The following is a 26524-nucleotide window of genomic DNA, read 5'->3' as shown; positions in this document are numbered from 1 at the left end:
CCATAAGGGGAGCTGCTCCCTTAGGATCGTCTCACCAGGGGAGCCTCTGCAGTCGGCAGGTAAATGGGGTTGGTCCATTGCCAAAGGGTGGAATGGCCTCGATACTGATCTTTGAGGGGGACTGTGTGTAGGTGTATATGACTTTGTGTATTGCACCCATATGGTGTAGTCTGGGTTGTTAGTTGTCTGTGTGTGGCTGTCTCTACTTCCCCTCCTCTATTGGCCTCTCTCTCAGTTTGGAGTTACACCACAACTCTGAGCCCAGCTCCAGACCACTTCCTGTAACATTACCCAAGAAATCAGAGGCCACCTTGAGCCTGCTGTCATGAGTGTGAATATATGTTTGCACAAGTGCGTATGCTCTTCTGAGATGGTGTAACCACACGCGGAAAAATGGTAATTTCACTCGCGGTTAGATCAGATTTCACGGCTTGTGTGTGGGGCGCTGTGTGAGGGGAGGGCAGATTGGTTGGGGGGGCTGGGCTGCGGAGTGAGTTGCATCGAGACATCAGTGTGGTTGTGAATGTTGGCTCTTCCGCAGTGAAGTGCCAATTTCTCTGCAGTAATCCATACCATCGCCAATCCCCCATCCGCCTCTTCTTTTGGGATCACAAATTCTCAGATCATTTTTGCTTGCACAGTTTGTGTTCTTTTTCATATAGGTTGGTGTGTTAGTATTAATGTATAGTTTTTTTTGGTACGATTTTATTTTTTCCTTTTAAATGCCTGCAAAAAAAAAGGGAATCTCAGGGTTGTTACTTGGAAAGTAAATTTTACTTTAAGCCATGAACCTCTGTGCCAGGCACTTGGTTTGGGGTGATGTTGGGAGGTGGGTGAGTGTTGACCTTCAGGAAAGCAGCAGAGAGCTCCTGCTCCCCTGGAATGACATACAGCAGGGAGGGATCTTCCCCCACCCTTGCTCTGTGTGGGCTTGAGAGCAGTATCCATGTGCCTCAGCTCCCCATCTCTGTGAACCCTCCGTACCTACACCCCTCACAGTTTCTGCGAGACCTCTTCTGGCCCTGAGCCCCTCCCTAGGTCTGCTTCCCCCCCCACCCTCCCAAAGCATCCACACCCCTCACGCCTAACCACCCCATCCGCAGCCCTGCAGGTATCTGGGTCAGCTCTCTGAGCTTCAGGTTCTCGAGAGACCACCCCCTGACCTGGACACATTGCTCCACATTCCTAGAATTCCTGGAGGGTGAATCATTCTGATGATGTGGCTCCTCTCTTCCATCCTCCCTTCTCCTCCCTCTTCAGCCTTTCCTCTCTCCCTCCACCGCGCCCCCCCCCCCCCGCCTTGGTATACACTCACAGAACCCTCCACCCAGGCGTGGTACTTCTTTTTAACTGCCCATTGTAACACAGCTCACTCCCTGCGTTCCTGCAGATCTCGAGGCTGGAATGACAGATTCCAGGAACGTGAAATTTGGGAGGCAGCAGTGTTGGGCTGGGATCTCTCAGGAGCAGGGTGCTGTCCTCTGCCCGTGGACCTGTCTGGTCACAGGAAGGTGCCTGGTGCCTGCATACTGTTCCTTCCCACAACGCAGCAACGGCCAAGGTCAGTTGATGAATCAGTACCTGTAAATCATCCTGCTCATGGGGGTGAGGGCTGGAGTCTTGGGAGAATGGAATAGTAGGTGGGTTGACAGGGACATAGTTTAAGGGGTAGGGAGTGTTTCATGTCTCAGCCTGTACTTAGTGTAGTTCAGTAGAATGGCGGGGGGGTGATGGGTGGGGTTGGGGTTATTCACTGTCACTTGCTGGATCCTTTCCTTTCCAATATTTTTATTAGAATACAGAGTACAGGAAAAAATGTATATCAATACGTTATACTAAATTGCATATAAAGACTCCCTACCCTATATTCATACAGCTTAATTAATTTGTAACATTGAAATATAGTAATTTTATTATATAAAAAATACTAACCCACTACCAAGACCGAAGCTGATTAGTAAAGAAAAGAAGGAAAAAAAAATTAGTCATCATCTGTGCTATAACAGCAAATCAAAGGTTTTGAAAATAGTTCAGAAAAGGTCCCCATAATGTTTGAAAGTCTGGATTAGATTCAGAGATTGAACATCGTATCCTCTCTAAATTTAAACATGACATGACATCACGTAACCATTGGGCATGAATAGGAGGGGCCGCATCTTTCCACTTGAGCAAGAGCGTCCTTCTGGCCATAAGAGACACAAAAGCCAAAATGTGCAAGTCAGATGACTCCAAAATAATGTCCTTTCCTCCAACAAAACCAAATGAAGCGTCAAAGGATTAGGCTTAAAGTTTACTTTAAAAAGTATGGAGAAAGTTTGAAATACTTCTTTCCAATATTTTCCAAGACTCAGACATGTCCAAAACATATGAATGAGTGAAGCTTCTCCATTATTACATTTATCACAATACGGAGATATACCTAAGTAAAAACGAGACAACTTATGTCCTGGTCATGTGGGTCCTATGGACCACTTTAAATTGTAGGAGAGAGTGGTGGGCACATAACGATGAAGTGTTAACCAATTTAAAAATTTAATTCCAAGTTTCCTCAGAAATGGAAGTGTGTAAATCTTGTTCCCAAAGATTTGAAATTTTATCTAAAGGAACACTTCTCATTCCCAGCAACATATTATAAATATTAGCTCCAGTTCCTGGTTTCTAAAAGGCCTGGATGGAGCGGATTGAGAGAGAATGTTTCCTATAGTGGCAGAATCTAGGACCAGTCAATGAGTATATTTAAGGCAAAGCTTGTTAAATTCTTGATAGGTGAGGGGGTTAAGTATCACAGGGAGAATGTTGGAGAATATTGTTGGGATAAAAATTCACCCTTGTTGAATGGCAGGACGGCCTCGATGGGTAGAGTGGCCTAATTCTGCTCCTATACCTTCCAGCGCCATGTGGTTCAAAGGGCCTGGTCCTGTGTGGTCTGGCTGTCTGCCTGACCTGTGGTTCACCTGGATTCACATTTTCCAGGCTTCCAGTGCTGGTGCCTCTGCTGATTTCTGGGGACAGCACCAATATCCTGAGAATTCTTCCCCTGCCCCCTACCCACCCCTGGGACCTGGCACTCTGCATGGGCAAGGGATTTCCTGAAAAACAAGAGCAGACAGGTGAGGACTGTACTTGCTGGCGCCTAGTCGACTGCAGGGTGACCTTATGACATGAGAGAAATCATGAGGGGCGTAACAGGGTGAATAGTTGCAGTTTTTCCTCAGGGTTGGGTACAGGTGTAAGGTTGGAGGGGAAAGGTTTAAAGGTGGCCTAAGGGGTCAGGTCTTCCACATTGAGGTTGGTGGTTTTATGGAATGAGTTGCCAGAAAAGTTGCAGACGTAAGGTACAATAACAAGATTTATAAGACATACAATCAGAATTTTCCCTAAACACATTCTCCACTTTCTCTCTGTAATTCTTAATTCCTCACCTATCAAGAATTTAACAATTCCATCCCCCATTCTTCTAAAGTACAGCAAGTACAGACTCAGTCATCAAATGCTCCTCATATGTTAACCCTTTCATTTCCAGAATCAATGCCGGCACATCTTTCCTTGGGTAAGGAGGCTCAGTGCTGTGCACAATACCACAAGTGTGGTCTGAACAATGCCTTTTTCCACTGAGGTTGGGTGGGACCACCACTAGAGGTCGTGGATTAAGGCTGAAAGGTGAAAAGTTTATTTGGAACACAAGGGGAAACGCCTTCACTCAGAGGGATGTAAGAGTGTGGAACGAGCTTCCAGTGCAAGTCGCGCACGCGAGCTCGATTTCAATGTTTAAAAGAATACATGGTATTGAGGGGTATGAATGGCTATGGCCTGGATGCAGGCTGATTAGACTAGGCAGTTAAAATGGTGCGGTACGTAGTAGATGGGCCGAGGGGTCTGTTTCTCTGCTGTAACTTTCTGTGGCTCTTACATTGAATGCTGTCTTTGGGAGTGATGTTGAGTAACATTGAACATTGAGTGATGGTGGATGATGTTGGGTTTAGGAGTAACGTTTGATTGTGCGATTTGGGGGTGATCAGTAACATTCAATGTTAGATTTGGGTTGGAGTTGGATGACATGTTTTACGGTGATGGGTCTGGGTTTGGCTGTGGTGTTGTGTGAAGTTGAATATTAGGTTTGTCATTGAGTGACATTGAACATTCAAGTTGGGGCTGATGTTGAGGGACGTTGAATTACTGCGTTTGGGGGTAACTTTGAAAGTTGGGTCTGGGGATGATGGTGGGTTTGTCGGTGACATTGAGTGATGTTGAACACTAAGTTTGGGGTGACATTGGGTTTGGTCACAGAATGTGAGAGTGACATTGAAAGTTGGGTTTTTGGGAGGAGATGGATGATATTGTGTTTTGGGTGTGATGTTGGGTTTGAACTTGGCATTGGCTGTTGCATGCTATGTTTGACCTTGGACTGGGTGCTGATAGATGTCCCTCTGTTCTTTCCCTCCCCATCCACCCCGGTTGCTGTCACCCAGCATGTGAAGGTGAAGGCCGCAGTCTTTGGCTTCATGGGGAACCAGGTGGTGCTGCGCTGCCCGTTCATAGACTCACGGGTCATGGTGGTAGTCACCCAGGTGACCTGGGTGAAGGACCCATCAGGGGGCAAAGCAGAACCTGGCCATGCACAACCTCAAGTTCTGCACCAACTACCCAAGTGTACACCAACCACCGCGTCCACTTCTGGAATGCCAGCCTGATTGACGCCACATTGGCTATTGACAGTATCCTCATGTCCAACGACAACATCTGCAGCTGTGAGTTCGCCATCTATCCCGAGGGCAACCAGGAGGCAGCCACCAACCTCACCGTGCTGGGTAAGCATTGACTGCCAGAATCTCCTCCCCTCCCCCTCCTTGCCCTCACTGTCCCAAGTAAGGACAGGCCCTGGGACTCTTTCACGTTTCGTCACGCCCCTTCCCCACCTTGGCAACCTCCTCCTTCCACTGCAGCAACTTGCCAAGACAACTTAGATAACCTGTTCTGTCTCTCTCTTTCAACACACATCAAAGTTGCTGGTGAACGCAGCAGGCCAGGCAGCATCTCTCGGAAGAGGTACAGTCGACGTTTCGGGCCGAGACCCTTCGTCAGGACTAACTGAAGGAAGAGTTAGTAAGAGATTTGAAAGTGGGAGGGGGAGGGGGAGATCAAAAATGATAGGAGAAGACAGGAGGGGGAGGGATGGAGCCAAGAGCTGGACAGATGATTGGCAAAGGGGATATGAGCGGATCATGGGACAGGAGGCCCAGGGAGAAGGAAAAGGGGGAGGCGGGTGAAAACCCAGAGGATGGGCAAGGGGTATAGTCAGAGAGACAGAGGGAGAAAAAGGAGAGAGTGAGAGAGAAAGAATATGTGTATATAAATAAATAACAGATGGGGTACGAGGGGAAGTGGGGCATTAGCAGAAGTTAGAGAAGTCAACGTTCATGCCATCAGCCTCATGGCATGAACATTCTCCAACCTGATGGCATGAACATTTGACTTCTCTAACTTCCGCTAATGCCCCACCTCCCCCTCGTACCCCATCCGTTATCTATTTATATACACACATTCTTTCTCTCTCTCTCCCTCCTTTTTCTCCCTCTGTCCCTCTGTCCCTCTGCCCCTCTGACTATACCCCTTGCCCATCCTCTGGGTTTTTCTCCCCCTTCTCCTTTTCCTTCTCCCTGGGCCTCCTGTCCCATGATCCTCTCATATCCCTTTTGCCAATCACCTGTCCAGCTTTTGGCTCCATCCCTCCCCCTCTTGTCTTCTCTTATCATTTTGAACCTCCCCCTCCCCCTCCCACTGTCAAATCTCTTACTAGCTCTTCCTTCAGTTAGTCCTGACGCAGGGTCTCGGCCTGAAACGTCGACTGTACCTCTTCCTACAGATACTGCCTGGCCTGCTGCGTTCACCAACGACTTTGATGTGTGTTGCTTGAATTTTCAGCATCTGCAGAATTCCTCGTGTTTGCTGTCTCTCTCTTTGCCTCAATCCACACCCACACACCACCCATCCACTTCCACCTGACCCCCCACCCCCAGAGATTGCTCAGACAACCCCTGGCTCCTTGCAAACGGATCCCAGCCACTGGTCCCCTGAAGAGGGGTATAGTGATTGATGGGGTCACAGAGGCTAGAGGTGTCACAGATATGGGGAGGAGTGTAGAGGCCAGAGGGGTCACAGAGTTGGGGAGGGACGTATGGGTTGGAAGTAGTAAACACATTGGGGAAGGAGTGGAGGGGCTGGAGGGCTCGCAGAGATTAGGAGGTGTGTAGGGCCCAGAGGGAGGGGATCATAGATGTAGATCTGGAGGTGTTCACTGAGACGGGGAGGGGTGTAGATGCTGGTGTGCGTCACAGAGAGTGGAAGGGGTTTCGGAGCTGGAGTGTTTCACAGACATGGGGAGTGGTTTAGGGACTGGCAGGGGTCACGGAGATGGTGATGGTTGTTGGGCTGGAGGGTGTCTCAGGCGGAAGTGGGGGGTGGTGTAGTGGTCATAAGTGTCTCAGAGGCGGGGATGGGTGTAAAGATCACAGAGATAGGGAGTGGTGCAGGGGTTGTTGGGCTCACAGAGACGGGAGGTGTGCAGGGGTCATCGCAGTCACAGACCAGGAGGGGTGTAGGGGCCAGTGGGGATCACAAGAACAGGTAAGGGTGTAGAGTCCAGTGGGAGTCACAGAGATGGGGAAGGGTGTAGGGGTTAGATGGGTCACAGAGATGGGGTGGGCTCTTGGGGCTAGAGGAGTTCACAGGGCTGGCGAAAGCTATAAGGGCCAGAATACATCATGGAGATGTGGAAGAATTTTACACTGATTTATCGTATTGTACTTTGAAAGAATTTTGTCTCCAAATTTACTGTGAGAGACTTTACTCTGTTAGGGAACAGAAAGTAAGGTACAAACCTCAGTATAAGGTTAACACTTTAATACAGGGAGCTGTTGTTAGTGTGTCAGGTTACACCTCAAATTTATACAGTAAGTTTTGGGTAACAGCTAACAGCCAAACATACTTGGTCAGCAAGTTCAAGAAGCATTTTTTATATATCAGCAACTCTACCAATGTTCCTGTTCGATACACAGAATTGCACGGCTACAGTCAATTCCTCCATTAGCCAGCCAATCTTGGGAAAAGGTTAACAAAACCACATAACTGGCATAATCTATTGTTAGCTATCATTAGCTCGCACAAGCAAGGCAGTGTCTGCATCTTATCCTGTCACGCTCATCACCCCGTTCTTCAGCAAATCTTAGTTAGTCAAGCTTGACAACAAAATTTAATTTAAACTCTAGTTTTCCTCCTAATTTTCTTCCACAGTTTCACAGAAACGGGGAGAGTTGAAGTGCCAGGGTGGATCAAAGAGAGGGGAAGGGATGTAGGGCTGGGGGGCTCATAGAGACAGGGAAGAGTCTAGGGCTGGTGGGGTTACAGATATGGGGAGAGCTGTAGGGTTAAGGGGTTTCAGAGACACGGAGGGGCGTGGGGGCCAGAGGGACTCACAGAGATGGGTGGGGGAGGGGCTATAGGGGCTGGAGGTGGTTACAGAGACAGGAAGGGGTGTAGGGGCCGGAGTGGTTACAGACACGGAGAGGGGTGTAGGGGCTGGAGGTGGTTACAGAGAGGTGGGGGAGGGGTTGTAGGGGCTGGATAGGGTCAGGGATGGTGAGGGGGGTAGGTGCTGGAGAGTGAAGACAGAAACGGATCAATGTGTGGGAGCTGAGGAGGTTTTCACGGAGACCAGGAGGGGTCTAGGGTTTGGAGGGTGTCACAGCATCTGTGTGAGGGGTAGGGGCTGGAGGGGGTTTCACAGAGACGGGGATGGGTGTAGTGGCTGAACGAGGTCACAGTGTGTGGGGACTGGAAGCGGAGGGGGTCACAGTCTTGGTGTAGGGTTCCGAGGGGGGCTTACAGAGATCGGGAGGGGTGTAGATCGGGGGCAATCACAGTGATTGCTGGCCTGAGCAGCTCGAGGTGCAAGAAAGGCCTATACCTGCTGTACTTTCAGTAAAAATAACCAACCAAGCCACGTGCAAGGGTCGCTTGGGTGCAAGGGTCGCCACACAAGCAACGACAACAGCGTCCCGTTCCCACCCAAGCCCGCACACAGACTGAGTACTGCACTGAAGAGGTTAAAGAGTTGAGAGCAGTTGGGAGCTGGACATTTTTTTCCCATTTATGGTCCGCAGGAGATCCTGTCATCTCAGGGATGTTCACAGTCTCGGCGTCTGAGTCACACAGTTCTTCAGCCAAAGCCTCTGCCACCTGTTGCTCACCCTCCTCCCATGCCTCCTCCATGCTGCCCTCGCCTGCTTACTGGGCACGTGGATGAAAGAAAAATAGAGGGCAACGTGGGAGAGAAGGGTTAGATTGATCTTGGAGTAGGCTAAAGTTTTTAGTTCATGAGATGATACTAGTTTAAGCTGTAACAGGATTGATGGTTTTAAAAAGGTGGCTACGGCTATCCTGCGCAGCCTTAGCTTGGCTAAGGTTTGCCAGATGTACAATCAAGTTCAAATTCACTTTTAACTCTGATTCAAACATACATGAACACAGCCAACTGAAATAACATTCCCTTGTGGCAAAGGTGCAAAATACAATACCAACAACACACTGCACACTGCACAAAGCATGTATCAATACAAAAGCAGAAAACTACAGTCACACAAAACATAACACAGTTCAAGTCCCTGAGAATCATGGCCTGCAGACTGATGGTGCTTGGGCTGTTGTCTTGGAGTCATATTTCTGCAAGAACAAGCAGGCAGCAGTTCCAATGAGCTGTTCAATATGTTTACCTCCTGGATTCAAGTCAGTAAAGTACCCACTTTAATGAAAAAGAACAGGACAGTACTCACACCAAAGGGTTCGGACAAAATTATTGGCCAAGGGGCCCTTTATTGTGCTATATTGTCCTTTGTTCTAAGGTCAGATCATCTCTAGATTTGTGGTCTGGGGACAGATGAGGTTCAGTAATGATACCGCTCAGGGATAGGTTCCCAACCCTACCTAGAGATCGGACTGATCCAGAAAGTAGAACATCTCACAGGGTCAAACAAGGTGGGAAGATGTACCTGGAGGCTGTGGAAGTGAGCGAGGTCCTCAATGAATACTCCTCTTCGGTGTTAACCAATGAGAGGGAACTTGATGATGGTGAGGACAATATGAGTGAGGTTGATGTTCTGGAGCATGTTGATATTAAGGGAGAGGAGGTGTTGGAGTTGTTAAAATACATTAGGACAGATAAGTCCCCGGAGCCTGACGGAATATTCCCCAGGCTGCTCCATGAGGCGAGAGAAGAGATTGCTGAGCCTTTGGCTAGGATCTTTATGTCCTTGTTGTCCAGGGGAATGGTACCGGAGGATTGGAGGGAGGCGAATGTTGTTCCCTTGTTCAAAAAAGGTAGTAGGGATAGTCCGGGTAATTATAGAACAGTGAGCCTTACGTCTGTGGTGGGAAAGCTGTTGGAAAAGATTCTCAGAGATAGGATATATAGGCATTTAGAGAATCATGGTCTGATCAGGGACAGTCAGCATGGCTTTGTGAAGGGCAGATCGTGTCTAACAAGCCTGATAGAGTTCTTTGAGGAGGTGACCAGGCATATAGATGAGGGTAGTGCAGCGGATGTGATCTATATGGATTTTAGTAAGGCATTTGACAAGGTTCCACATGGTAGGCTTATTCAGAAATTTAGAAGGCATGGGATCCAGGGAAGTTTGGCCAGGTGGATTCGGAATTGACTTGCCTGCAGAAGGGAGAGGGTGGTGGTGGAGGGAGTACATTCAGATTGGAGGATTGTGACTAGTGGTGTCCCACAAGGATCTGTTCTGGGACCTCTACTTTTCGTGATTTTTATTAACGACCTGGATGTGGGGGAAGAAGGGTGGGTTGGCAAGTTTGCAGACGACACAAAGGTTGGTGGTGTTGTAGGTAGTGTAGAGGATTGTCAAAGATTGCAGAGAGACATTGATAGGATGCAGAAGTGGGCTAGAAGTGGCAGATGGAGTTCAACCTGGAGAAGTGTGAGGTGGTACACTTTGGAAGGACAAACTCCAAGGCAGAGTACAAAGTAAATGGCAGGATACTTGGTAGTGTGGAGGAGCAGAGGGATCTCGGGGTACATGTCCACAGATCCCTGAAAGTTGCCTCACAGGTGGATAGGGTAGTTAAGAAAGCTTATGGGGTGTTAGCTTTTTTAAGTCGAGGGATAGAGGTTAAGAGTCGCAATGTAATGATGCAGCTCCATAAAACTCTGGTTAGGCCACACTTGGAGTACTGTGTCCAGTTCTGGTCACCTCACTATAGGAAGGATGTGGAAGCATTGGAAAGGGTACAGAGGAGATTTACCAGGATGCTGCCTGGTTTAGAAACTATGCATTATGATCAGAGATTAAGGGAGCTAGAGCTTTACTCTTTGGAGAGAAGGAGGATGAGAGGAGACTTGATGGAGGTGTACAAGATAATAAGAGGAGTAGATAGAGTGGATAGCCAGCGCCTCTTCCCCAGGGCACCACTGCTCAATACAAGAGGACATGGCTTTAAGGTAAGGGGTGGGAAGTTCAAGGGGGGTATTAGAGGAAGGTTTTTTTACACTGAGAGTGGTTGGTGCGTGGAATGCACTGCCTGAGTCAGTGGTGGAGGCAGATACACTAGTGAAGTTTAAGAGACTACTAGACAGGTATATGGAGGAATCTAAGGTGGGGGCTTATATGGGAGGCGGGGTTTGAGGGTTGGCACAACATTGTGGGCTGAAGGGCCTGTACTGTGCTGTACTATTCTATGTTCTATGTTCTAAGTAGCAAGGAGAGTAAAATGAACATAGCACAGAAACAGGCCCTTCAGCCCAAATCATGCATGTTAACAAGGATGCCCATCTACGGGACTCCCTTTTGCCCATAAACCTTTCTTATCCATGCACCCGTCCAAATATTTTTTCAAATTTAAATGAAACTGCCCAAAGTTCGTTCCATACCCACCACCCTCCATGGAAAACTCGAACCTTTACAGATAACGAGAGAGATGAGCTGTATTTGTCACATGTACGTCAAAACATACAGTGAGATGCAACATTTGCGATAACAACCAACGCAGTCCAACGTTGTGCGGGAGACAGCCCGCCAGTGTCACCATGCTTCTGGCATCAACATGTAATGTCCAACCACTTACTGGCGCTAAGTGTTTAGGTGGAAACCGGAGCACCTGGAGGAAACCCAGATATGGAAATTCCTTACAGACAGCAGTAGGGATTGAATCCTGATTGCTGGCATCACAAACCACGATGCTAACTGCTATGCTATATACCACACTCAGAGCCTTTATAAACATCTCCCCTCTCACCTTAAACCCCTGCCCTCTCGGTTTAGACTCCCGCTACCCAAGGAGAAAGACTTCCTCCCTCTCTGTACCCCTCATGATATTAGCCATATTCATGTGACAAACCCTACACTCCAGGGAATAAAATCCTCAGCAGTCTAACAGCTCCCTGTAACACAGGCCTTCCAGTCCTGGCAACGTACTTTGCACTGTTTTTCCTAAGACCATAAAAGTGGTCGTGTGCTAGAAGCAGTCCTCCCTGATGGCTTAAGTCAGGTTAGTGTTAAAATATTCCTCCCTCAGAGTGATCACAGTCACTGACTGTCAGTCAGTAGCATTGCTTTTTTAAATTGTGCAAGTCCGTATTCCCGTTTTTTCTCTCCTCAGCAAGTCTCCTCCAGAAATGACCCAACACCATTACCTTTCATTTCACAAGGACTGGAAAATAAAACCTGGGATGTCCTGCTGAGCCTTTATAGGGCATGGATCATACTGTATTTGGAATATTGTGAGTCGTCTAGGAAAGAATGTGCTCTTTTGGCAAGGGCCCAGAGAAATGTTACGAAAACAATTCTGGAAATTAAAAGTTTGACATGTGAGGAGAATTGGATGTCTCTGCACTTGTACTCGACGGAGTTCGGAAGGATGGGGGCGGGTAGGGTGGATAAGGTATCTCATTTAAATCTCCCGGATATTGAAAGACCTGGATAGAGCAAATGCGACGACGGTGTTTCCATCAGTGGGATAATCTACGAGCTGAGGGTGCAGTCTCAGAATAAAGGGATGCTTCTTTAGAAATGAGTTGAGAAGGAACTATTCATCCAGAGGGTGGTGGAGGGCATGTCTTTGCATATACTTAAGGCAGGGATTGATGGATTCTTGATCAGTGAGCGGGTTTAGGGTTATGGGAGAATGGGGTTGAAGAAAGTAAAATCAACCTAGATTGAATGAGGGAGCAGACTGATGGGCCAGACCTTAAAGTCCTCAGCGTTATCATTGCATGAGATCTGTCCAGAGTCCAGCATGTAAATGCCATTATATATATTACATTGAACTTTGAACAGGTTCTGCTCCTGAACCGGCTGGTCAGTGCTGCCGCCTGCTGGGCTTCACCATCATTGCAACTGGAGAAGCTCCGCTGGTTTGGTTGCCTGCGCTGAGTGGTTCCCCCTCATTTTCAGATAGAACCACACAACGTACAGCACAGAAACAGGTCACTCGGTCCATCCCAGTCAATATGACCAAGATACCCCTTTACACTACTTCCATTTACCTGCACTTGGCCCTTATCCATCTTAAACTTTCCTCTATCTCTACCAGTCCAGTTGCCTTTTAGAGGCAGTAACTGTACCTGGCTCTACGACTTCCTCTGGCAGCCCATTCCATAAACCCTATTTATGGAAAACTTACCCCGTAGATCCCCTTTAAATTTCTTTTCCACTCAGCTTAAATATATTTCCCCAAGTTTTGGACTCCCTTACCCTACAAAAAAGACTGTGACCAACCACCTCTTATCATTTTATAAACTTGCATAAGTCATCAGTCAGCCTCCTTCATTGCAGTGAGAAGACAACACAGAATAGTACAGAACCATAAAGGCCCTTCAGCTCACACTGTTATGCTGAGCTTTTAACCTACTCTAAGATCCTCTCATCCCACACAACTTCATGTTTCTTTCATCAGTGTGCCAATCTGAGAACCTCTGAAATATCCCTAATGTACTGGCCTCTACCAGCACCAATGCATTACATGCACTTATCACCCTCTGCGTAAAAATACAAATCTACCCCTAACATCACCCATGAACTTTCCTCCACTCATTTTACCAAGATGTCTCTGGTTTTGGCTATTGCTGCCTTGGCAGGGAGATAGAGAACTGTCTCTTGTCTTTCACTTAATCCATGCCTCTTATCATCTTGTACACCTCTATCAAGTAACCTCTCATCCTCCGTTACATCAAAGGGAAAAACCCTAGCTTGCCCAACCCTTCTAGACCCTGCAGGAGCAGATGGACTACACCCCAGGGGTAACTGAAGAGATCATGGAAGCATTAGATGCTAGAGTCCATTATTAGGAATGAGATTTTGGAGTACTTGGAGCCCAAATGTAGCATTGTTCCCTTTGGGGGAAACCTTGCCTGACAAATCTGTTGGAACTATTTGAGGAAATAACAGGGAGGATAGACAAAGGAAAGTCAGTGGATGTTGTTTACTTCGATTTTCAGACAGTCTTTGACAAGGTGTTACACATGAGGATGCTAAGCAAGGTTTCAGCCCATGGTGTTACAAGTGTAACATTCAGTTATATTGGCTTGTATATGTCTAGGGGAAATCCCACCCAGCACCTGCCTCAACGCTTTCCACAGGGTTGGTCGCCGCCCGAGTCAATCCCAAACATCAATCATCAGCCAGCACACCCAGTATGTTTTACCAAGTACACTTTATAGATATTACTAATTCTATGACATCAATATAAATTCGATACAGAGAGGGAAGTAATGAAAAAAAAGGCGCCAACACTTATCAAAGTCCAAGTTCTTCGTGCGCAACCGTTGGAGCTCAATCGATTCCTGACGACCATCCGGATCCTGTCGACTCACGGCTCGGGACCACCCGGAGTGATCAACCGGAGCTTCTCCGCACGTCCGCCGTCCTCCCCGTCTCTCCCCCGACTCCCTGTCTCTCCTCCGACTCCCTGTCTCTCCTCCGACCCCACGACTCTCTTCTGACTCCCCGTCTCTCCTCCGACTCCCCGGCAAAAACCCCCACACGTCCACCGTCCCCTCCGTCTCTCCTCCGAGTCACCGCCAAAAACCCCGTCCACCGTCCTCTCCGTCTCTCCTCCGACTCCCTGCCAAAAACCCCGTCCACAGTCATATGAGACAGCATGGTATCCGAAAACAAAACGATACATGAACACCCATTGGCTAATAGCACCCTGCTGTCTGTATTAACCCAAGCAACTGTCTAGTTAGAGACTTTCTCAGCATTCCCCAGTATAACATAACAAAGAAGCCATTTAAAATTTAACAAAAAAGAAAGACCCCGTACTCTCTCCCCCCACCAATAAAAGTCATGCCCTCATGACGTTAACAGGGTTCACCAGTGCTCCTTGTAAAACACAAGACCCAACCCAGGTGCATAAAGCAGTGACATAACTTCCCAGGGCAGTAGAGATCACACCCTGTTCTCCCGGCGCTGTATAAGTCAACCTCTCTGGGGGGGTGCCTACTCCTCTGAGGTCTTTGGACTTCCTCTGCTGACTCTCCTTCCCTGTTCAGACACCCCAGGTGACACCCCGGGCCTATCTGTCGGACCTTCCCCCTCACCGGGACCCCTCAGCCCCTGTGAGCCCTCTGGCTCAGGTTCTGGCTCCACCCTCTCCTACCCCAATCCTGGCTGTATTACAGGCGGCTCTGCAACACCCTCCCTTGTTTCCCCTAACCCAGTGATGGAAGGGCCAGGAGCCTCTTCTCCCGGCACCTGGGAATCAGCGAACGGAAACAGCTACCACACATCCGAATCATCATCTTCCGATGACGTATCCCTTTTTGGGGTGGGGACCGACCCCGTCTCTTTCGCAGCGGGCTCTTCCCTCACCCCGCACCCTCACAGAGTCCTCGTACTAGCCGTAAACTTCCATTCGGGCTCTGGATCCATCTTCACCTCTCGACCGAGAGGCAACAGGTGGTTCCGATGGAGTACCTTGACAGGCCCCTGCCCGCCCTCAGGTCTCACCGGTAAACCGGGAGATTCGGCATCTGACTCTCCACCACATATGGGGTGGCTGCCCAACGGTCCGCCAACTTGTGCTTACCCTGTAGTCCTAAATTCCGGATAAGGACTTGGTCTCCCGGCAATAGCTGGACGAACTTTACCTTCTGATCATACCTCTTCTTATTCCGCTGGTTCTGCTTGGTGGCTGCCGCCTCAGCCAACTCGTACGCCCTTTTCAACTCTCTCCTCATATCGGACATGTACTTCAGACATGGCTTCGAAGGTATTTCCCCCGCTTCAGTCCCAAAACACAGATCAATGGGCAACCTCGCTTCCCGTCCAAACATCAGATAATAGGGTGAGTACCCCGTAGCATCATTGTGAGTACAATTGTAACAATGAACCAAATGGGCGATGTGCCGACTCCACTTACTCTTCTGTCTGATCTCCAAAGTGCCGAGCATGTCCAGCAGGGTCCGGTTAAACCTCTTGGGCTGAGGATCACCTGAGGATTGGGTGATAGGAGGTGGTTTTGAATTTCTCAACCCCAAGCATACCCAGTAATTCATGGATAAGCCTGCTCTCGAAGTCCTGTCCCTGATCACTATGGATCCGCCGGGCAAGGCCATAATGAACAAAGTACTTCTCCCATAACACCTTCGCCACTGTAGTCGCTTTCTGGTCCTTCGCAGGAAAAGCCTGCGCATATCTAGTGTAGTGATCCGTGAGGACCAAGACATTGGCGGTGTTGCTGGTGTCTGGCTCAATAGACAGGAAATCCATACACACCAGGTCCATGGGTCCCGCACTCTGCAAGTGGGATAACGGAGCCGCCTGCACAGGCAAGGTCTTCCTCCTGACGCAACGGCTACAGGTCTTACAGTATTCTTCCACCTCCCCCCTCATCCGGGGCCAGGAAAACCGGTCCTTGACTAATCCATAGGTCTTTTCTACCCCTAAGTGCCCTAAATCATCATGTAGAGCCTGGAGCACAGTCTTCCGATACTTCTCAGGCATGACCAGCTGCCAGCACCGGGGGTGGTCCAGAGGTGACGTGACCTGGTACAGGACGCGGTTCTTCAGCTCCAACCGGGGCCACTCTTTCAATAGTAGGGGAACGGAGGCATGTTTCGCCTTCTCCACCTGCCCCATATCACCCTGTCTAACTGCGTACCAGATAGTGCCAATGCTCGGGTCATCACGCTGAGCCGCCTCACTTCCTGGGGGCTCAACTCCGGCAGCTGCCTGTTCCTCAGAGCAGTCACATTACAGTAAACAGTGGGTAGCGCGTCATCGTCAGCCCCCAGTTGATCTACTGCCCGATCCGGCCCCATCGGGACTCCTGCTTCCCCGTCGCTCCCAACTTGACATGTGGCCTTTACTCCCGGGGCAGGGACACTCTTCCACTCCCCGGCCGTGCCCGACTCGTTGTGCGCCCGACGAGACAGGGCATCTGCATCGATGTTCCGACTCCCCGGGCGGTACTTCAGGCTGAACTCATAGGCAGACAAGGCTGCTAACCACCGGTGCCCAGTAGCATCCAGCTTTGCCGAGGTCAGGATATAAGTGAGGGCGTTGTTGTCAGTTCTCACCTCAAACTGGGCCCCGTATAGATAGTCACTCAACTTGTCCACCACCGCCCATTTCAACACCAAGAACTCCAGCTTGTGAGTGGGATAGTTTCTCTCAGATGGCGACAAGCTCTGACTGACAAATGCCACCGGCCTCAATCTGTTTCCCTGTTCCTGGTACAGGACAGCCCCCAGACCCTCGTGACTGGCATCAGTGTGTAGAACATACGGCTTCCGGGGATCAGCAAAAGCCAACACTTGGGGCCTGTGTCAGCGCCCTTTTTAGAGATTGGAACGCCTCCTCACATTGAGCATCCCACCTCAATCCAAAAGGCTCCCCCGGGTTCAAGTATCCTCCTACCTCCGACCCTCGGTCTCCCTTCCTCCTCCTTCCCACAGGTGGATAACCACACAACAGCTGGTTCAATGGATGACTCATTTTCGCATATCCTTTCACGAATCGCCGGTAATATCCGCAAAACCCCCAAAACGAGCGTAAGGCGCTCACCTTCTGAGGTCTCGGCCAAGTGGTGACTGCGGCTATCTTACCCGGATCAGTGGCCACTCCATTTCGCGAGATTATGTGCCCGACATAGCTGACCGACGTCTTACAGAACTGGCATTTATCCAGGGAAAGTTTTAACCCTTCCTCCTTCAGCCGACTCAGCACCTTCAGCAGCCACTCCTCATGCTCCTCCAACGTAGATCCAAACACTATCAGGTCGTCCAGGTACACCAGTACCTCTAGCAGGTTCATATCCCCCACTGTCCGCTCCATGAGCCGCTGGAAGGTGGCTGGGGCCCCCGATATGCCTTGGGGCATTCGTTCGAACTGGAAAAATCCCAGGGGGCAGATAAAGGCCGTCTTCTCTTTATCGGTCTCACTCATCGGAATCTGGTAATACCCACTCTGCAAATCCGATACACTAAACCACTGCGCCCCACTCAAACAGACCAATGCGTCTTCCACCCTCAGGACCGTATACTGGTCGGGAACAGTGCGGCGGTTCAGGGTCCTATAGTCCACACACATGCGTACCTTCCCATTTTTCTTCCTTGCCACCACTATGGGGAGACGCATAGGGGCTTCGGGACTCCGCAATAATCCCTGCGTCTTTCAACTGCCGTAGATCTTCCACATCTGCTGGGGCCAACCGCCGCGACCTCTCCCTAAACGGGGTGTCATTTGTCACCCGGATAGCGTGCCGAGTGCTCTTGGAACATCCCACATCACACTCGCCCTGAGAAAAGACATCCCCTAACTTCGGCATCTTCTCCACCGGCCTGCTCTTATACTCCGGTGGTACAGGGGAGTCTTTAAAATTAAAGGCCTCCTCGATCAGCCGCCCCTTGTTCTCCCATAGTTCTCCTCCGTGGGCTTCACAGGGGCGCTAGACATCACCGTCACCAGGATCAATTGCACAAGGGGCATCCTGCGCTTAAAGGTGATCTCCCTCTCTGTTGTGTTCCTTACCATCACCCCCATCCGCCGTGCCTGTACAGCTGAGGGCCTCTGCAATTCAGGTCTCACCAGCGCCCCAGCTGGGAACCGGGACTCCCCTTCCAGGTTGTCTGGGGCATCTACTAGCAGGGCCTTGCCCGCCCGTACTCCGGGGAATCTGGGGGTCCTCATCACTAATGCCACCTCCCCTGGCCGTTTGCACTCAGGATCCAGACCCTGGGGGTCACCCACTCCTTCGTACACCGCTCGGAACACGGGGTGTACCGAGAGGGTCTCCAGAAAGTTCTCCCCCGCCCTTCTTCTTACAGGCTCCCAAGAGCCGTCGCACCAGAGGGGAGTTAGTCCCCACCAACAGGGCAGCACCACCGGTTTCTACCGGGTCCGGACAAACCAACACCAGCGTCTTAAGGGCTTCCGACACTCCCACATCGCCTCCGAGAATTCCAATCTCACTGACAAGTATCCATCGTACGGGTAATCATCGTCACTTATGCCCCAAATCTCCAGTGCATTAAACGGAGTTACTGGCAAATGTTTCAGATATTTGTTGTAGAACGACCGGTACAGTAAGGTAACCTGCGACCCGGTGTCAAGGATGGCTTTGGCAAAGATTCCCTCTATCCGTAGGGAAACGCTGGAACGGGGTCCCACCAGTCCATCCGGAATTTGGGCTTGTACTTCCTGGGATTCCATAGCTGTTTTCTGGGAACGTGTTCCTCCCGAGACTCCAGTCCGTTCCCTTACTGAGCCTCTCCTAAGTTTCCCGACACCTCTCCCTTCTTAGTGGCCTGGGGGCCCTCCCCCCTCAGCGCACCTTGTCTCTCACAATCCCTCCGCAAGTGACCCACTTCCCCACAGCGGTAGCACACCCCGGGCCACTCACATTCCCACTGGAAATGCCCCTCTCTCCCACAGTTATAGCATCCGCTACCCGCCGCCTCTCCTCTCCCGGTACCTGCCCCCCCCCGGGGACCCCTTAGATTTCTCTGATCTCACCCCAGCTACGACCTCCTGCCTCCTGAACCGCTGAAGACCATCCCCAGGGGTCCGAGCCCCCTGGTCGGCCCGAAGCACTCTCCTCCGCCCGTACCTCTCTAATCAGCTGCCCGAATGATGGAGGGGGGCTCGTCTTATATGACTGCCGGATACTCCAAGCCACCCTGTCATCCTCCCAGGAACCACTACGTATCTGGCTCATCCTCAACTTCGCCACTTCGTCCGCCCTCACTACCCCTCGGCGCCGCAGCCCCGTAAGTTTCCCTTCCAGCCGGAAAATGTATTCTGAGAGCTTTTCCCCTCTTCTCTGCCCCATCTCTTGAAACTCTGCTAAATGTAGGAATAAGGAACCTTGGTTCTCAAGGGATATTGCAACTCTGATAAAGAAGAAGAGGGAGTTGTATGACATGTATAGGAAGCAGGGAGTAAATAAGGTGCTTGAGGAGTATAAGAAGTGCAAGAAAACACTTAAGAAAGAATTCAGGAGGGCTAAAAGAAGATATGAGGTTGCCTTGGCAGTCAAAGTGAAGGATAATCCAAAGAGCTTTTACGGGTATATTAAGAGCAAAAGGATTGTAAGGGATAAAATTGGTCCTCTTGAAGATCAGAGTGTTCGGTTATGTGTGGAACCAAAGAAAATGGGGGAGATCTTAAATCTTTTTGCGTCTGTATTTACTAAGGAAACTGGCATGAAGTCTATGGAATTAAGGGAAACAAATAGTGAGATCATGGAAACTGTACAGATCGAAAAGGAGGAGGTGCTTGCTGTCTTGAGGAAAATTAAAGTGGATAAATCCCCGGGACCTGACAGGGTGTTCCCTCGGACCTTGAAGGAGACTAGTGTTGAAATTGCAGGGGCCCTCGCAGAAATATTTAAAATGTCGCTGTCTACAGGTGAGGAGCTGAAGGATTGGACAGTGGCTCATGTTGTTCCGTTGTTTAAAAAAGGATCGAAAAGTAATCCGGGAAATTATAGGCCAGTAAGTTTAATGTTCTTAGTAGGTAAGTTATTGGAGGGAGTACTAAGAGACAGAATCTACAAGCATTTGGATAGACAGGGGCTTATTAGGGAGAGTCAACATGGCTTTGTGCGTGGTAGGTCATGTTTGACCAATCTATTGGAGTTTTTCGAGGAGGTTACCAGGAAAGTGGATGAACGGAAGGCAGTGGATATTGTCTACATGGACTTCAGTAAGGCCTTTGACAAGGCCCCGCATGGAAGGTTAGTTAGGAAAATTCAGTCGCTAGGTATACATGGAGAGGTGGTAAATTGGATTAGACATTTGCTCAATGGAAGAAGCCAAAGAGTGGTAGTAGAGAATTGCTTCTCCGAGTGGAGGCCTGTGACTAGTGGTGTGCCACAGGGATCAGTGCTGGGTCCATCGTTATTTGTCATCTATATCAATGATCTGGATGATAATGTGGTAAATTGGATCAGCAAGTTTGCTGATGATACAAAGATTGGAGGTGTAGTAGACAGTGACAAAGGTTTTCAGAGCCTGCAGAGGGACTTGGACCAGCTGGAAAAATGGGCTGAAAAATGGCAGATGGAGTTTAATACTGACAAGTGTGAGGTATTACACGTTGGAAGGACAAACCAAGGTAGAACATACAGGGTTAATGGTAAGGCACTGAGGAGTGCAGTGGAACAGAGGGATCTGGGAATACAGATACAAAATTCCTGAAAAGTGGCGTCACAGGTAGATAGGGTCGTAAAGAGAGCTTTTGGTACATTGGCCTTTATTAATCAAAGTATTGAGTATAAGGGCTGGAATGTTATGATGAGGTTGTATAAGTCATTGGTGAGGCCGAATCTGGAGTATTGTGTTCAGTTTTGGTCACCAAATTACAGGAAGGATATAAATAAGGTTGAAAGAGTGCAGAGAAGGTTTACAAGGATGTTGCCGGGACTTGGGAAACTCAGTTACAGAGAAAGTTTGAATATGTTAGGACTTTATTCCCTGGAGCGTAGAAGAATGAGGGGAGATTTGATAGAGGTATATAAAATTATGATGGGTATAGATAGAGTGAATGCAAGCAGGCTTCTTCCACTGAGGCAAGGGGAGAAAAAAACCAGAGGACATGGGTTAAGGGTGAGGGGGGAAAAGTTTCAAGGGAACATTAGGGAGGGCTTCTTCACACAGAGAGTGGTGGGAGTATGGAATGAGCTGCCAGACGAGGTAGTAAATGCGGGTTCTTTTTTAACACTTAAGAATAAATTGGACAGATACACAGATGGGAGGTGTATGGAGGGATATGGTCTGTGTGCAGGTCAGTGGGACTAGGCAGAAAATGGTTCGGCACAGCCAAGAAGGACCAAAAGGCCTGTTTCTGTGCTGTAGTTTCTATGGTTCTATGTTGCCAGGGATCTCCTGACAGTCCAAACACTTCCTCCAATGCGTCCAAACACTCCAACAGGGAAGCTGAAGGGCGTTCCGCTCTCAAATCGCGGACCACACGGGCCTGCCCGCCCCTTAAGCTTTCCACCAATCGCTGTCTCCTTTCCTCATCTGAAACTGACCACGCCTCTAACAACTGGAACGTATCCTGAACCCAGGTCTCATATTCATCCTCCCCTTCCGGGGTGGGCCTGGCTCCCGAGAAAATTCTCAGCTTCGGGCGGGGCCCCTCAACCCTTCTCGCCAGGGAGGTAATGGCAGCCGCTAACTCGGAGGTCTCATCCCTAACTGGGGGACGGGGCCTGGCCAAGCCTTCCCACTCCACACCTCCACCCCTGGCTACTGGCACCTCCCCTGGGGCCTCATCTAGCTCCTCCTCCGGCACCTCCTCACGTTCGTCCTCCGGGGAGGGTGTGGAGACCCCACAGCCCCACCTCCCCCTGGATGTGGACTGTCGCTGGTAGTTCCAACGTCAAGATGTTGGCACTCGTCCACACCAACATCCAGCTGGACTCCAGTTCTTTCCCACACCTTCTAGCTATAAGTTCTACCTGCCTGATACCTTTAATCAAACTCAACCCTCACACTAGTACATCTGCCGAAATGCGAAAATCGACCCCACTTAGCACGCAGGCATGATTCACCGGTACCTCCTCCAATTCACACCAACTTACAATCTTATCTCGATCCATCTTCGCACCACTTAACGCGACAACTATACAGCTTTACCAAAAATCCAGATCTGGATCCTGGATGAGCCCCCACTTGTAACATTCAGTTATATTGGCTCGTATATGTCTAGAGGAAATCCCACCCAGCACCTGCCTCAACACTCCCCACAGGGTCGGTTGCCACCCGAATCAAGCCCAAACATCAATCATCAGCCAGCACGCCCAGTAAAGTTTAACAAGTACACTTTATAAATATTACTAAGTCTATGACATTAATATAAATTCGATACAGAAAGGGAAGTAATGAAAAAAAAGACTCCAACAGTTATCAAAGTCCAAGTTCTTCGTGTGCAACCATTGGAGCTCAATCAATTCCTGACGACCACCCAGATCCTGTCGACTCACGGCTCGGGACAACCCAAAGTGATCGACTGGAGCCTCTCTGCACATCCGCCGTCCTCCTCATCTCTCCTCCGGCTCCTCGCCAAAATCTCCTTCCCCAGTTATATGAGACAGCATTATCATCCAAAAACAAAATGATACATGACCACCCATTGGCTAATAGCACCCTGCTATCTCTAATAATCCAAACAACTGTCTAGTTAGAGACTTTCTCAGCATTCCCCAGTATAACATAACAAAGAAGCCATTTTAAATTTAATAAAAAAGAAAGACCCCGTACACAAGAAAGATACCAGCCTGTATAGAAGATTGGCTGACTGGTAAGAGGTAAGGGTTCTGAATAAATGGGGCCTTTTCTGATTGTCTGCCAGCGACATTGAGCATTTTGCAGGGGACGGGATTGGGTCTTTTCACATTATACGTTAGTGATTTGAATGATGGGATTGATGCCATTGTGCTCTAGTTGCAGACAATACAAAGATGGGTGGAGGGTCTGGGAATGTTGTCGATGTTGGGACTCTGCTGAAGGACTTGGAAAGATGAGGAGCAAAGGTAAAAGGATTTGGTAGGGAAGTGTATGGTAATGCATTTTGGTAGAGGTAATAATGGCATAGACTATTTTCTGAACAGGAAGCAAATTCAGAAATTTAAGATGCAAAGGGTCTTGGGTATTCATGTTCAGGTTGACTTGTCGGTTGACTCAGTGGTAAGGAAAGCAAATGCAATGTTAACATCCAATTCAAGATGGCTGGAGTATAAAAGGAAGTATAAAATGCTTACCTTTTATAAAGCATTGGTCTGACCATGTTTAGAGTTTTATGAGCGGTTTAGGGACTCATATCAGAGGAAGGATGTGCTGGCGTTGAAGAGGGTCCAGAGGATGTTAACAAGAATGATTCTGGGAGTAAAAGGGTTAATGTGTGAGACCCATTTGATGGCCCTCAGCCTGTACTCACTGGAGTTCGGAAGAATGAGAGCAAATCACATTGATAACTGTCAAATGTTGAAAGGCCTAGATAGAGTGATGTGGATGATGTTTCCACTAATGGGAGAGTCCAGGAGCAGATGACAAAGTCTCATAGTTGAAGGACTTCACTCTAGAACAAAGATGAGGAGGAATTTCTTTAGCCCGAGGGTAGCGAATCGGTGGAATTCATTGCCTCGGTTGACAGTGGAGGCCAAGTGATTAGGTATATTTAAAGTGGCGGTTGCAAGATTCCTCATTGGTCAGAGCTTCAAAGGTTATGAAGAGAAGGCTGGAGAATAGAGTTGAGGGGGAAAATAAATTAGTCGTGATCGAATGGGGAGCCCTTGATGGGTGTAATGGTGTCCTGTGTCTTATGGGCCTTATGAAATTCCATGGAGACAATGTCTATTGCCTGGCCTCCTTTAGACAAAGCCACTGTTGAGCTGCAGTGATGACTGTCCCCAGCAGGTGGCAGCACTGCGTCAACCGGACAGCCAGATTCCTGTCATTACTGCATAATATTTATTTTCAAATAACTGCCTCACACACCCAATCCCACCCAACAACGTCCAGACACAAAACAGGTCCTGAGGACAGGAATGATGCATCTCCCCACCACGCCGACAGGCAGCAACATTCGGTAGGCATGCTCCCACCCTCGCGGGGGGCACTGCCTGCAAATGTAGCGAGCTGGAGGTGGCCTGCGTGAGAGCATGAAAACCGAGAGAATATCAAAATACAGAATTAACAAGGATAATGTGACACCATTCTCAGCTCTTGCTTGGATGAGTGCAACCTAACAAACACAATTCCACCCACTAACCCGCCCTTTCACGCCACAACCAACACTACTTGATCATATCCTGTCACCTATACCTGATGTCAAATGATCTACATACAATCTAGGCATATGAGCTATCTTCTCCATTTATATTTATTAAGGTTTTTACTATTATTGTCCTTATTGTGCTTTTAAAATTTATTATAGTGATACAGGACAGAGTTGGGCATTCCAGCCTTTTGAGCCACATTGCCGCAGCAACCCCCAACAAAGCTGATTAACTCTGATCACAGGACAAGTTACAATGACCAATGTACCTACTTGGTTTGTCTTTGGACTTTCGGAGGAAAGTGGAGCACCCAGGGAAAACCCATACATTCCACAGGGAGAACATACCGATTCCTTAAGGCGGCAGAATTGAACTCCGAACTCTGTAACGTCTTGACCTACAATGCTGTCACACTAACTGCTACGCTACCGTGGCTGCGTTCGATCAGCAGTTACAATCACTTTATTCTCCTTTACATTCATGTACAAGATATGGCATTAAACCATCTTGAATCTTGAGGAGCACGACACCATCCCGCACAATGCAGCCCTCTCGACAGGCACACCACTGACTCACCGTTGTACAGGAGCAACAGTTTGTACTGACTGCAGCAACTGACTGAGACTCCTTTGGCAGCACCTTCCAAACCCAGTAATGTCGCCAACTCAAAGGACCAGGGCGCAACTGCCCAGAATTCATCCTCCAACTGCACACCATCTGGTCTTGGAAGTGTATCACTGTTCCTTCAATGTTGTTGAGTTAAAGCCCTGGAACTCCCTCACAAACAGCATTGTAATAGTCCCTACATTTCAGAGACCTTTGCTGTGTAAGGCAACTCATCAACACTATCTCCGGGGAGCTCCCCTCCCACCTTTTAAACCTCCTCAGCTTTCTTTGCTCCAGTCCTGCTGAAGGGCCTCGGCCTGAAACACCGACTGTACTTTTTCCCATAGATGCTGCCTGGCCTGCTGAATTCCTCCGGCCTTTTTTGTGTGTTGCTCGGATTTCCAGCATCTGCAGATTCTCTCTTGTTTGTCATCTCAAGGGTAATTGGGGATCATGTAGTTAAATACTGAAAACATCAGTGTCATTAAAGAAGCCCTTTGACCCATCTGCTGTAACTAGTAATCTGCCTAGTCCTACTGACCTGCACCCGTGCCATAGCCCTCCGTGCCCTGCCATCCATATGGACTTAACCAAACTTCTCTTAAGTGTTGCAATGGAACCCGCATCCAGCACTTCCACGGGCAGCTCATTCCACACTCTCACCACTGTCTGAGTGAAGAAGTTCTAAATATTTCACCTTCTACTCTCAAAGTGTAGCCTTTAGTTTCTGCTTGCAGTTACTCTATCAATGTGACTTTGTTTTCCTCCAGCGGCAGGTCCTGGACCCGAGAGCAGTTAACGAACCGATGTTTGGCCAACCGAAGTGCTGTACCAGATTAACAAGATCGAAAATTCAGGGTGGAGGGAGAAGGATGAACTCTGTGAGGTTTACTCACCCCAGCACGGAACTGACTCTGCAGCTACAACCTGCAGCCATCAGCACTTGCCTCCACAGTTCATGATCTGTGTATTTGTTGCTTTTTTATTGTTTGTACAATTTGTTCTCTTTTCACACATTGGATGTTTGACAGCCTGCAAGAAGCTGAATCTCGAGTTTGTATAAGATATGTATACTTTTATAATAAATATACTTTGGACTTTGATTAAATCTCCCCTCATTCTCCTATGCTTTAGGGAATAAAGTCCATAAGATCATAAGCTACAGCAGCAAAATTAGGCCATTTGGCCCATCAAGTCTGCTCCACCATTTCATCATGGCTGATCCATTTTCCCCTCTCAGCCCCAATCTCCCTGTATCCTTTCATACTAATCTAGAATCCATTTTAAGGCTGTGTTCTCTGGTCTTAGACTCCCTCACCACAGGAAACATGCTCTCCACACCCACTCTATCGAGGTCTTTCAACAGTTGATAGGTTTCAATGAGGCTGCCCCTCATTTTTCTGAATTCCAGTGAGTAGAGGTCCAAAGCCATGAAATACTCTTCTTATGACAAGCTGTTCAGTTGCAGAATCATTTTCGTAAACTTCCTTTGAACCTTCTCCAGTGTCAGCACATCCTTTCTAAGATAAGGGGCCCAGAACTTCTCACAATACTCTAAGGGAGGCCTCACCAGTGCTTTATAAAACCTCAACATTACATCCTTGCTTTATATTCTCATCCT

General features: G+C 48.8%; 1 pseudogene; it reads left to right on the top strand.

Annotated features, from left to right (window-relative positions):
* Positions 1 to 26011, top strand: part of LOC140201647 (nectin-2-like) — a 43873-nt pseudogene extending 17862 nt beyond the window's left edge.
* Positions 26012 to 26524: the final 513 nt, after the last annotated feature.

This window comes from Mobula birostris, chromosome 8 (genome assembly GCF_030028105.1).
Source record: "Mobula birostris isolate sMobBir1 chromosome 8, sMobBir1.hap1, whole genome shotgun sequence".
Classification (NCBI taxonomy): Eukaryota; Metazoa; Chordata; class Chondrichthyes; order Myliobatiformes; family Myliobatidae; genus Mobula; species Mobula birostris.
The sequence above is the reverse complement of the archived record's forward strand: the minus strand, read 5'-3'. Positions and strand labels throughout refer to the sequence as shown.